The 13,168-nt window shown below is 47.4% G+C and overlaps 1 protein-coding gene across 7 annotated transcripts in view; it reads left to right on the top strand.

The window, feature by feature from the left end:
• JARID2 (jumonji and AT-rich interaction domain containing 2) overlaps positions 1-13,168 on the top strand; it is a 275,578-nt gene that overhangs the window by 62,336 nt on the left and 200,074 nt on the right. The gene's annotated exons all lie outside the window — the stretch shown is intronic.

Genomic DNA, 13,168 nt, shown 5'->3' with positions numbered 1-13,168 from the left:
GCTCCTTTGGTATGGCAAGTGTTGAGTTCCAGTGCTGCGCTTTTTTGCCACAGCATTTTTTTTTTTTTTTTTCCGTGTACTGCGATGGGATGGTTCTGTAGTATTTCTCTAACAACAGGACCCCTCTATGTGGAGTGTAGACGGGAGCAGGAGATTCATACCACCCTCACCCCAAATCTAGCAATGACCCCAGGAGTGCCCGTCGCCTGCTTCCTGCCACCTAGTGGAAGCCTGAGTGTAGGGAGCCTCCCTCAGACGTGGGAGAGTAATGTCTGGGTTTGAAAAAGTATGAAAACTTGAGTAGATCTTTCTCTATAGAGAAAGAGCTATACAGATCTCCTAATCTATACAGATCAGTATTGGATTTGCTTTTTTGCACAACCCAGAAACAAATCTCTTCATGCAAACCACCCATGGTATACCGATTCATTTTGCAGAGAAGTGACTTTTTAGTTTTGTCTTCCCTTTTTTTTTTTTTTAAAAGGTAAAATCTACTTTTCCTTTAAACATTTTCTAAGTTTATTTTGAGAGAGAGAGGTAGAGTGCGGGCACACATACCACTGGGGTGGGGCAGAGAGAGAGAGAGAGACAGAATCCCAAGCAGGCTCTGTGTTGTTAATGCAGAACCTGACCTGGGGCTCGAACCCACAAACCACGGGATCGTGACCTGAGCCGAAGTCAACTGACTGAGCATCCAGGAGCTCCTAATCTACTTTTCCTCTAAATGTCGCAAGCATTGAAAGGGAGTTTGTATTGTAAATATTTCCTTAATAAGTCACTTCTAACAGCATGAAACTTGGAGGAATTTTCCACATTTGGACCGGGTCCCTCAACTGTATCACCAAAGGTGTGGCTTCTGGCATGGACTTGTGTTTAATTTGGGTGGCTACTTTCCAGAAAAATCAGCTTAACCTAATGAGTTGTCACAACTCATTCTACCTCCACTCCCCCCATCCCTCTTTTGTTTTTAAACAATTGTAAATCTGTTCAGATTTTTTTTTTTTTTTAATAAAAAGTCAAGTTTGTCGCAGTACAGTTCATGACAAAACTATTTCAATGCACCGTTGGATACATTTTGACCACTGCACACACCTGGGTATTACCATCCCATCGAGATAATACAATGCTTCCATCACCTCAGAAAGTTCCCTTTGCAGTCATTTCTTCCCCTCCCCCAGTCCCCGGCCAAAAGCTGACCTGATTTCTGGCACTGTTGTAAAACTTCTTATAAATGGAGGCACTCTTGTGTCGAATGCCTTCACTGTAATGTTTTTTTGAGATTCATCCATGCTGGGTGTACCAGGAGTTCATTCCTTCCTTTTAAATCTTTCTTTCACTTTCTTTCTATGCCTTTCTGTCTTTGCCTTTTTTCTATGGTCTTCTGTGGCTTTCTTTCTCTTTTCTCTTCGGCAATGGCCTGGTCCTTCCATTATTCCCTGTAGAGTCTTGTTTCTCAGCTGGCCTTTAAAAGCAACCTTTATTTTTCACACAAAACTGAAAAAGCCAAATGACTGGAGAGAGACCCACCCTCGCCCTTCCAGATGAGGGTGAAAATCCCATCTTGTTCTGTAGTATCGGCTGATCTCCTTCTGGAATTCTGACTCCAGGCCAACCGTGTCTTCCTCTTAAACCAGGCTGCCAGCTTCCATTTCCACAAAATATGTGAGTTTTTTGTTTGATTGTGTTGCCTGTGTTGAAACTTAAATTTTTGGAAAAGGAGCACTTCAGTATCACAGAGTTCAGCACTAGGCAACTATCTGCTACCTTTTTACATACCTTCTTTCAGTAGAAAATGGAAAAGGGGGGGGGGGGAAGAAACTCCAAACAGGACCCATGGAGGCTTCAGTAACAGGAAAATGTCTAATGATCTCTGCCTGTGTAGTTTGTTTTTTAAAATGTTTTATTTTTATAACTGAGAGAATGCAAGTGGGGGAGGGGTAGAGAGAGGGGTCAGAGGGTCTGAATCAGCCTGTGTTTTGACCACCTGACAGCAGAGAGCCCCATGTGGGGCTCGAACTCCCGAACTGTGAGACCAGGACGGTCTGAGCCGAAGTTGGAGGTTCAGCCGAGTCACCCAGGCGTCATCTATCTACCTATCTGTCTATCTGTGGTACACACACACACACACACACACACACACACACACATTCAAGTTTTGAATTCAGGAGTAGTCCCCAGTGATCCATCTCTTACATGACACCCAGTGCTCAGCCAGAAAGTGCCCTCCTTAATGCCCGTCACCCATTTAACCCATCCCCCCACTCCCCTCCCCTCCCCTCCCCTCCCCTCCCCTCCCCTCCCCTCCCCTCCCCTCCCCTCCCCTCCAGCAACCCTCAGTTTGTTCTCTGTGTTTAAGAGTCTCGCATGTGGTTTTTTTTTTAATTAAAAAAAATTTTTTTTCAACGTTTATTTAATTTTGAGAGGGAGCTAGAGTACGAGCACGCGAGAGGCAGAGAGAGAAGGAGACACAGAATTAGAGGCGGGCTCCAGGCTCTGAGCCGGCAGCACGGAGCCTGACGCAGGGCTCGAAAGGAAAGCACCGACCGAACCGTGAAATCATGACCTGAGCTGGAGTCAGACGCTCAACCGACTGAGCCACCCGGGTGCCCCAAGAGTCCCTCACGGTTTACCCCCTCTTTGTTTCAATTGATGAGAAAGCCCCATTCTGTTGCATCTTTGTGCTTGGTTGGCGCATACACACTGTAACGTCTCGTATTTTTTTCCTCGTGTGAAGAAAGTGCTGTGTTGAGAGCAAGTGTCTTGTTAGGGACAGTGGGTGGGGGGTGGCCTGGGCTTGGAATCTCTCCGTGTGCCAGCTCCTTCCGCCCCGGGAGGCTCGCTCAAACGCCAGGAACTGGGGCACAGTTCTCCCAAGATCTTGTGTTTCTTCCTCGTCACTGGTGACTTCATGTTTCGAAGAGGGCCAGCTTTTCTGAGAAATCGGCACGGCAGAACTGAAACGACACGTGTTGCTGCTGGTCAAGTCCGAGCCCGCGGGGTCATGGGCGCTGCCGCAGAAGGCGTGTGCGTTGTGCTTCAACGCAGTGTTGAGAGCCACGCGTGTTGAAGTCTCGGGGTGACGCACGCGCTCTCAGATACTAGTTTTTTGGCTTGCAAATCTGGGGAAGAAGAAGGAGTCTGAAACCAGCTGCGTGGCAGCATTCCCTGGCTGATACATAGGAACTTGTTGACTTAACTACACTTTAAGAACCAATTATGAGAACGTTTTTTCCCCCTTGGACAAAGAAGTACCTTAAGTACATTTGTCATCGAAGCCTTTTCTCCTAAAGGCAGCTAGCTAAGCCCTGCCTGGGCCTCTTACGGGCGGGAGCTGTAATTACCTTTGGCTCTGTCTCCCCCAGAAGCCCTCAGTGCCCTCCCGGCCCCAGGCTGCCCCCGCTGGCCCTCTGGGAGGCGCCCCTTTTGTTTTTCTCTTCCTTATCTTGTTTGGGGAGAGCACCCTGCATTGGGGCCCGCAGGCCAGCCAAGGGAAACCCTCCTATTCTGGATCCTGCTCCCAGGTGAGGATACCCGTGAGGCTTCCAGAAGTCAAGGAGCACAGGGAAGGTGACTCAGGGAGTGAGGGGCGAGGTTGCCCTGGAATTCTAGCGCTGATCTGCCCTCAGGGCCCACTGGCCCCCAACACCCCCAACCCCCCAGGATGGCCCCACCCAGGTTCCTCTGTTTCTAGCCATTTACCACTACCTCAGATACCTTAGTTAACTTGTTGTTGGTTTTCTCCTCTGAATGTGTAAACTCCCGGAGAGCGGAGAGCGGGGCTCTTTTTGTTCTTGCTCACAGGTTTACCTCAAGCACCTAAAACGGCACCTGACCCGTGATACTTCCTAAGTATTGTTGAAGGAATGAGGGAACAACTAGTACTTTGCAATCTGCTGTGGTTCAAATCGTGACCCTCGTCACAGGGCAGGGCCTTGATTCCGTAGGGAAAACTAGAAGTTCGGTGCTTGTGTGGCGAGGCGGGCAGCCCCCTGGAAATACAGTCGGAGGCGGCGGGAAAGAGGAAGCTTGAAGTCTTGCAACATGGCAGAGGGAATCCGGGGAGCACAGATGCCGGAAATCGATGTCGGAGGGAAAGGCCGTGGACCGGCAGTAATAATTCGTGAATTAGAATTAGTCTTTTTTTTGCCATTCTTGGTTTCTGGAGAATGTCAGTCAAGGGGGAAAAAAAAAAAAAAGTCCTTACCTGGCCTGGTTTGTTTAGTCCCGGGTGCTACTGTGGAAGTTGTTTTCACAAGAAACAGAAGAGTGGCGTGCTTGCCCAGGAATTCTCATTGTACTTGCGTATATTGATTCCGTCAGGAAGCAGAGTTCAGACGTGGCTTTATTACCAGACATCACTTCTCTAAGACGGAGACTGGGGGATAATGTAATCTGTAGGACTGCAGGGGGTGAGAAACCGTGTCAGTCCCTGGGAATTTTATTGTGATTTTACTGTTTGCTTATTTATGTTGAGATAGAGAGAGAGAGAGAGAGAGAGCGAGAGCGAGAGCGAGAGCATCCCAAGCAGGCTTCTGCCTACTGAGCCACCCAGCTGCCCCTCCCTGGGAATTTTATTTAACTTCACTACCAAGTGACGCCTCCCTATTCCCCCGGCCGCATCCGCTGGCTTCCCAGGGCGCTGAGAACCACATGAGACCCACCGTGGGCCTTGTTGCCTCATCTCGAAGAATTATTTCAGACACGGCTTTGATCTTGAGCACGGGATGCAGAGTCGAGCCCATAAACCCCAGAGTGCAGAGTGGCCTCTGGTGTTTTGACCAACACCACTGTTCAGGAGTGGGCCTGGCGTGCAGCGGGAATACCCTGAGAATCAGGATGGGGGTCTGGGCAAACGAGGGGAGTCTCCTGTAGGCTGCAGGTCCCCAGTAATTGTGGTAGTCTTGAGTTACTTGCAGGAATGGGGGGGTTGGGGGTTGTCGGTGTTCAGTTCTTTCTTCCTGTCTGACTTCGAGTTTTTAGGCCAGCGCTGTAACTAGAGTTGGGAGAGGGCGGTTTAAAGAAGCAGGTCCTGGGGTGCCTGGGTGGCTCAGTCGGTTAAGCGTCCGACTTCAGCTCAGGTCACGATCTCGCGGTCCGTGAGTTCGAGCCCCGCGTCGGGCTCTGGGCTGATGGCTCGGAGCCCGGAGCCTGTTTCCGATTCTGTGTCTCCCTCTCTCTGCCCCTCCCCCCTTCATGCTCTGTCTCTCTCTGTCTCAAAAATAAATAAAAACGTTAAAAAAAAAAAAATTAAAGAAGCAGGTCCTGTGGTGTGGGTCAGCTGGGCCCAGTGTGCTGGCCGTCCGTCCAGTACCTGCTGTTATTACTGACTTTTGACAGATGATTTTCTTACGGTTCTCAAATCTGTGAAAGAAAGTGATGCTTTTAAATTAATCTTCAGTGTTGATGGATTTCCTACTGACTGAGGAAGCTGGTGCCAGGATTAGGTCATAGACCATTCACCTGGGTCCTGCTTTCTTTGGGTTCCATTCCATAAATGTCATTTGGTTAGGTATTCTTCTCAACTTAGGGGCGCCTGGGTGGTTCCGTCAGTTGAGCGTCTGGCTCTTGGTTTCGGCTCAGGTCACCATCTGGCGGTTCATGAGTTCGAGCCCCGGGTCAGGCTTTATGCTGGCAGCGCGGAGCCTGCTTGGGGTATACACTCTCTCCCTCCCTTCTGCCCCTCCCCTCCGCTCTCTCAAAATACATAAATAAACACCACATTAAAAAAACCAAAAAGAGTTTTCTCGACTAATAAGCAAGTACAACTAAGGCGGGGGCCTATACGTTTTTTACTTCCCAAAAGGGAGCACCTTGAGAGACACGAAATTCAGATTCTGATGTTATTCAGCAGAGGTTACCAGTTAGGAATATTTTATAACAAAGATTGCTTTTTTAATAATTTTGAGGTTTGTTGCCAAGGACGATAGAACTTATGCTTCGCCCTGCTTAAACATGAGGACATTTTGGACCGCCCTTGAAGGAAGAGAGAGAGAGAGAGAGGGAGAGAGAGAACTTAAGCAGGCTTCATGCTCAGCCTGGAGCCCACGTTGAGACCCACTTGGGGTTTGATCCCACAGCCCTGGGATCATGACCAGAACTGAAATCAGGGGTTGGACCCTCTGCAAACTGAGCCACCCAGGCGGCCCTCTTGTTCAATTTTAACAGACCTTTGAAGTAGTGTATATTTAGTTAAAAGGATCTCTTGAGCCACATACCTCGGGCTGGAAGCTCATCTGTGCCCCTAAGTGGAGTGGGCAAGTCATTTATCCTGTGTGCGCCTCTGTTTCCTCACGAGTAACAAGGAAGTTAGCAGTACTTTTGCCATAGGGTTGCTGTGGGGTTTGAATAAGTTCTGTCTGGGGGCGCCTACGGGGCTCAGTTGGTGAAGCGTCTGACTCTTGGTTTTGGCTCCGGTCATGATCTCACAGTTTGTCAGTTCAAGCCCCATGTCGGGGTTCTTCGCTGGCCCTGCAGATTTGGCTTGGGATTCTCTCTCTCTTTCTCTTTCCCTCCCCTGTTCTCTCTCTCCCTTCCTTTCAAAAATAAACTTAAAAAAAAAATGAGTTATGTGTGGTCCATAATGAGTCCCTGTAGAAACACTTTTTTTTTTTTAAGTTTTTTTTGAGAGAGTGAGAGAGAGCAAGCGAACGTGCGAGCAGGGGAGAGGGGCAGAGGAAGAGGGAGGAAGAGAATAGAGAATTGCAAACAGGCTCCAGGCTCAGCGTGGAGCTCGACTTAAAGGGCTCCATCCCACAACCTTGGGATCATGACCTGAGTCCAAATCAATTTGGACCCTCAACTGCGTGAGCCACCCAGGCGCCCGGTAGCTGTGATTTTATATATCCTTCTGCTGTCTCTTATTAAAAGTGGTGTGGTGTTGCAGAAATTGACTTGATTGTATCAATTTAGCAGTATAATTTTTTTTTTTAAGCAATAGAATTTTTTAAGTCAAATGATTTCTTCCTGTTCCCTTGTGAAACCCCCTTGATAAAGGGGGAAGAAACAGCTCTTAGAAACAGTTCAGAAATAATCTCTCGGTAAGTGTAGAGACCGTAAGAACACGTCCCCCCCCCCCCCCCCCCACACCCACACACACTTGAAAAATGTACAAGAATCATTTAGGATGATGTTTGGCTTCTAAGGTGATTATTTATGGTTTGGTGTGACTTTGGGAGTCATGTAAAGGTTGGTGCATAGATTTGTGGGTAGGATACGCTTTTGTTTGACATCTGAGATGTTCAGCAAGTATTGTGCAAAGAGTAATTTCCCCCAAAACTCCCTAGGAAATTTTTACCTTTGACCTCTGTAAACGTGGGGTTTTGCCTCTTGAACTTGACGTTTGGCGCTGCTTACAAGGTGAGTTCTTTCAAACCTACCTGGCTGCTAATCTTGTGACCAGTAGGTCCAGAATTCCGACTAGAAAGAACGTGCTCTCTGAATCCCTGAGACGTTGGCTTCGAATGCAGTTTTTGGGGTTGCAGTTTGAATTAGGGCCTCCTACTGAGTTTCTTATTTTAGGAGATGCAGAGGCTGCCTGGGTGTTTGTTTTAGGCTCTTCTTTGCCCTTGGGGGCATTTATTTCCTCCAAGGCACCACCCAAAGCTGGGGTGTGCAGACCCAGCCGCGGCCGCGGGAGGTGAGGGTGCCTGCTAGTGGTTTGTTTTCAACACCAGTCCTGAGTGTTCACACCTCCCTTCTCCCGTGGCTGGGCCTCCCCACCGCTTCCCAGGTGAGGTGGGAGCACTCGGGGAAGCAGAGGCCAGTGTGAACGCTGAGGAGTTCGCCCCAGAAGGGAGCATGGCAGAGGTGAAGGAGGAGAGCGATCACTCAGAGAGGTCTTGCCCTGCCTTTGTGTCTGAGCCGCACGGGAAAAGCTGATGGGCAGGGCCAGGCTGCAGGACACGTGGCATTTGGGATTTCAAAGGTGAGCAGAAAAGGACAGGAGCAAGGTCAGCAGAGCCACGTAGGAGCACATTGGCGCCTGCGGGAAAACACACAGGAATGTCACTGTAGGATACCTGAGACACTTTACATGTGCAGCAAGAACGTTTAGGGGGGTTTGTTGCTTTTGTTGCCATCTCTCTATAATGAGAAGCTTGCCACGCAGCCCTCTGGCCGGAAATAGAGTCTGGGAACCACATGCTCTTGAAGAGCTTGTCCTGACACTCCCCCGGAGGCACCCCCACTCCCTCTCAGAGCAGCGACGCTAGGGACAGGCCTGATTCACTGGTGTGACTGGGCCAGGGCTGGCCTGCCTCATTAGAAAATGTGTTTTGGAGCAGAGACAATGAGGGATGGGAAAGGTAACAAAAACCTCTTGGGATTCCCAGATTGCTCAGGATGTTATAAACAGTAAGTGCTCCCTTTGATCTTAGGGGGTGGTGTGGGGCGGGCCAGCAAGGGGGTGGCGGTTTTTGAGAAGGGAGCTGGAGCCAGACAGCCATAATGGCTTGTCCGAAGGCTGCTATGAATCCCAGTGGCAAAAAGCTCTGTACTTGCCACTAATTTCTGTTTTCTTTGCTGTGGTTGGCTTTATTAAAAGGGCATAAGGAAGCAGCCTAGACATCCAGTTCCAATCAGTTTTCTGAGCTAAGCCGGCTTGTGGAGAGGTGCTGGGGGGGCGGGGGTGGTATGGAAACAGGCCTTTGGTGATTTCAGAGAAAGGATGGCTGGCTTGGGGGAGGGGTGAGATATATCTGGAATGTTCTAAATCATCAAAGAGATTCACGAGACACAAGCAGATGTTTCATGCTGTTTGGAGAGCTGGGACCAATGAGGGGCTGGCCGCCTTAAACGTATTTTAAAGGGGGTGGTTCTGAGCGTCATTGTGTCCTGTGTCACCCTTTTCTGGACACGGTTCTGCACGGGCTGTTGTGCAAGTGAGGGAGATGGGTGACCTGTCCTCGGTTTCTGGAACAGAATTGGGAAACGGGGTGTACGCTTGAGACAGGAGCATGAACGTTTAACCTGAGGATGGCCCCTTTAACTTTCTATGAGGAAAAACCACCTAATCAACGGTTGCAAATTATGTAAATTCGATGCAACAATCAAGCTTCTTGCTCCGCCGCCGCATCATTTACCTTTTGATTTCAGAGAAGTGCAGCCCCGTGACTCTTTTCCTTATTTGAACTGGAGCGAGGCGCCCAGATATTTTCAGTCACACCCTAGCCGGGGAGTGTATCTATGTAAATACGGGTTGGTAATTTCAGGCAGACACAGCTGAATTATTAGAATTCGGTTAATTTGAGATCACTCACCAGCTTCTTCGGCCTCCGTGTGTTTTTCAGTTATGTTTCACGACTTGAAACTGCCATCATGGTCTTTTGGGCCTGGCTTGCTGGGAGCTTCTGATCCCATGTGACTCCGTCTATAGGGAAGGGTAACTGCAAGAATTCAGACCATGGCCAAGAAGGCTGGTGAAGAGGACAGAGGCTGCATTGCTGTTTTATATTTAAAAAAAAAAAAAAAAAAAAATTAAATGTTTATTTTTGAGAAAGAAAGAGGTAGAATGAGAACAGGGGAGGGGCAGAAAGAGAGAAAGGGGGGGGGGTGGCACCGAGAAGCAGGCTCCAGACTCTGAGCCGTCAGCAGAGAGCCCTATGCAGGGTTACAACTCATGAACGATGAGATCATGACCCAAGCCGAAGTCAGACGCTTAACCTACTGAGCCACCCAGGCACCCCTGCATTGCTGTTTTAATCCTTTTGACCTCCCACCCCCAATTCCAGGGACCTTAACATTTCATTAGGACGCAGGTAGAATCTCGCTTGTGTACCAGTAGTCCAAGCTTAGGTTAACCGTGTTTTGTTTCCGCCATGACTGATTTAGAAAGAAGGAAAACCTTGAATGGAGTTAGGCAGCTCATAGAAGAATACATGGGTGAAAATAGATAAAACAGGACTTTGTTAAGCTCCATGATTGTACTGTACTAGTTTAGAGGTATCTGGGAGCGGGCGTCTGTCTTGTGAGTGGGTTGAAATAGAAGGAGGATGTTGTCTTGGAACCTCCTGTATTTTAAACTCATCTGGTATTCATTACAATCGCAGTTCCTAAACAAGATGAAGCTGTGTATAGCTAATGACATCAAATGTTTCCTCCTTATCTAATCAGGAATCTTTTTCTCGAGCAGCTAGATGAGATGTTATTCCGAATGGATAATATAAGAAATAATTACTAGCCATATTTCATTTGTGGAATTAACCATATGGCCTCGAACTTTGCATACATTGCGTATGAAAATAAAACCAATAAAGAGCAGCCTATAGTATTTTTAGCCAGTGGCACACAAGAATACGATACTCTGTTTGTTATTTTAATCTGCTTATGAAATACGATCTGCCGTTTGGAATACAGCAATGTCGTGGTATTGGTGCCTTTGCCCATTTCGTTTGTAGAGTTTTATGAAATTGTAGTATGTTGATCTGGGGAGGGGAGGCAGTATATCATTATGAATGACATTCACTCAAGAAATCTATATTTCATAGTGCAAGGCCGTATTTGGGGCCCCGGCTGCATGTTGTGAGCAGGCTGAAAATGCGCCAGAAGCTTACAAAAGAATTTGGGGAAGAAAGTAACTAAGCTGTCTTCAAAAGTTTGAGTTTGATTCTTGAACGTTCCCAATTATGGGAATCTTGGGCCTGTGCCGCTTTATATTACATTGAGTTTTAATATTCTCAGTGTAACCAGCCACCTTCTTGTTATAGGGATATAAAGGGCATGCCATGTTTTTGCTCAAGAAGAAGATAAAATTCATAAAATTAATTATTAATTGTTACTTGATTTGTGAACTGTCCACTCTGTAGAGTAACTGAGGCTAACCGTACCCACGTGAGCTTTCTGGATACAGAACACGTTTTGTTAATGCGAAAGTGCACACTTATGTGAAGATTAAGTATTACACCGGTGCCATCCACGTGAGGTTTGACCAGGGCATATTTAATGAGTTTGAAAGTCCTTTTCGGTGGGTCATAGATGTTTGGTTTGTAGCTTTGTTATTTATGCTATTTCTGTGTTCATGTGTTGGTGGCAGTGAAACCAAGCTGTCTGTTTAGAACCAAAGACTGTGCGTGTCAGGGGACCTACCTGTTTCATAACTTGTCAGCAGAAAACCCCTTTTCTCCATTGTTTCTTGTGACTACCCCTTGTAGTTGCAAACTAATCTGGGTGAACGGCTAAGCAAAGACACAACAAAAATACTTGCCTTGACCATTTTAAGGAAAGTTGGTCAGTAACAGTAGAGTGTGAGTTAGACTAGCATTCTATTTTTATAATTGGAAGGGTTCTCTACTTTAGATTGGTGTCTAGGGATTGATAAGAGGGTGGGAGATCTTCATAGGTGTTGACTGGTGGTATGAATACATGTAATTTCAGACATACTAAGAGTCATATAAAATAATGACTGCTTGGTGGACCTTAAGTTTTCAAGAGACAGTGAGAACAAAGGGAAGGTGTGTGGATTCCTGTGGATCCTGTATTTGGCTAAAGACAAGGCTCAAATAGAGCATTACTGTCTTCATTCTCTAGACTGATTTTGTATTGATTTGCAGTAGGCTACAAAATGTTTTAACATTCAGCGTATCTGCCTGTGCCAGAGAAGGTCTGGGTGTGTACTTTGAGTAACATTCTCCTTGAGTCCTTTGCTGTCCTGCAGAGTGGGGGAATACTAAATAATGGCACCTACTTGGGGCACCTGAGTAGTCCATTCGGGTACATGTCCCAACTCTTGATGTCGGCTCAGGTCATGACCTCAAGGTTTGTGAATTCCAGCCCCCCCGGTCTGGATATGCGCTGACAGCATAGAGCCTGCTTGGGATTCTTTTTCTCTTCCCCTCTCTCTGTACTCCCTGCTTGTGCTCATGCACACTCTCTCTCTCAAAATAACAAACATTAAAAAAAAAAAAAAAAAAGCATCTACCTTGTAAGGATCGAGTATGAACCACTTGAGCAATGCCTAGAAAAGTGCCTGACATGTGTTGTAAGTGTTCAAGAGCAGTTTCTGGGATTTGTCTAGAGCACAGATCCCGGGTGGTATTTTCAGCCAGCAGTCAGGGAGCGTCTGCATTAAGGCGCTGGCTGAATCAGACTTGAGCTTTCTCAGTCCTTGAGCTAAAAAAAAGATAGCTCTTCTTGGGGTGATCCTTTGTATGAGGTAACATGGTGGGGGTGGGTGTTGGCAGGGGGACGTTTCAGGGTAGAGAAGGATTGATGATTTCTTAGCCACCTCCAGATTATGTCTTCCAACAAAATAAATCTTTCCCCCCTGCCTTAATTCCAGAATATTAGACATAACCATAATATAAACATAACAGCATACTCTTAAACCAAAGAGAAAAATTCCAAGCTGCTCTGAATGATCTGGTTCATTTGAGGTTGGACTCTGTGTGATTTGGTCCTAGAGTGGCAAAGTTCATTCTAGAAATGCTGTTTAGTTGCAGTGCTTGGGGCAGCCAGCCCTGGGACTGGAGGTTACTTTTCTCTCTACAGCATAGTGATAATGTTACGTTTCCCAATAGAATCATTCTGGCTTTTTCCTTTCTGCTTCCTCAGATGCGTGGTAGGGAATCTCTCGGATCGGTGTGGGTGGCAGGCAGGCACAGCCTAGTTTTCCGAATGCATTTCTCCTGCGTTCCTTTCTGCCTCCATTAAAGCATGTCTGAGTTGTGTAGGAGTAGCTATCTCTAGTGCTTTGCTTTTTCCTTTCATCCAATCAGAGGAACGAGCTGGGGGATGTGTGGGTGTGTGCGTGGGAGTGACTCACCTCAGCTAGCGTGTGAGCGTGTGTGCGCGCTCGCGCATGTGCACACGCTGCAGCCCCGGTGTTGGGGGTGGGGGGGCGCGGAATCCTGTCCTCCTGGCTCCGCTCTAGAGCTTGCACGCATGTGTGGGTGACTCTGCCACCCCTGAAGAGTTTAAACCAGGGGAAGGTTCTCCAGCAGCCACCTTGCTGTTTTCCCTTTTGTGCTTTTTTCTTGAGATCATGCGTGGTCCTGTGCTTTAGTGCTCAAAGTTGCTTCCAATGTGAAGGGAGCTACTGGCCATATGGAGTATGCCTGGTCCAAACTGATATGTTCTATAGGTGTAAAATACACACGGACTTTCTAGGACTTTGTAATAGGGAAGTAAGGCTGAATAACTTGATTTTTATAACGATTGCATGTTTAAATGATAA

Source organism: Neofelis nebulosa, chromosome 6, assembly GCF_028018385.1.
Source record: "Neofelis nebulosa isolate mNeoNeb1 chromosome 6, mNeoNeb1.pri, whole genome shotgun sequence".
NCBI lineage: Eukaryota > Metazoa > Chordata > Mammalia > Carnivora > Felidae > Neofelis > Neofelis nebulosa.
Note: the sequence above shows the minus strand (reverse complement) of the source record. Positions and strands in the feature narration are given on the sequence as shown.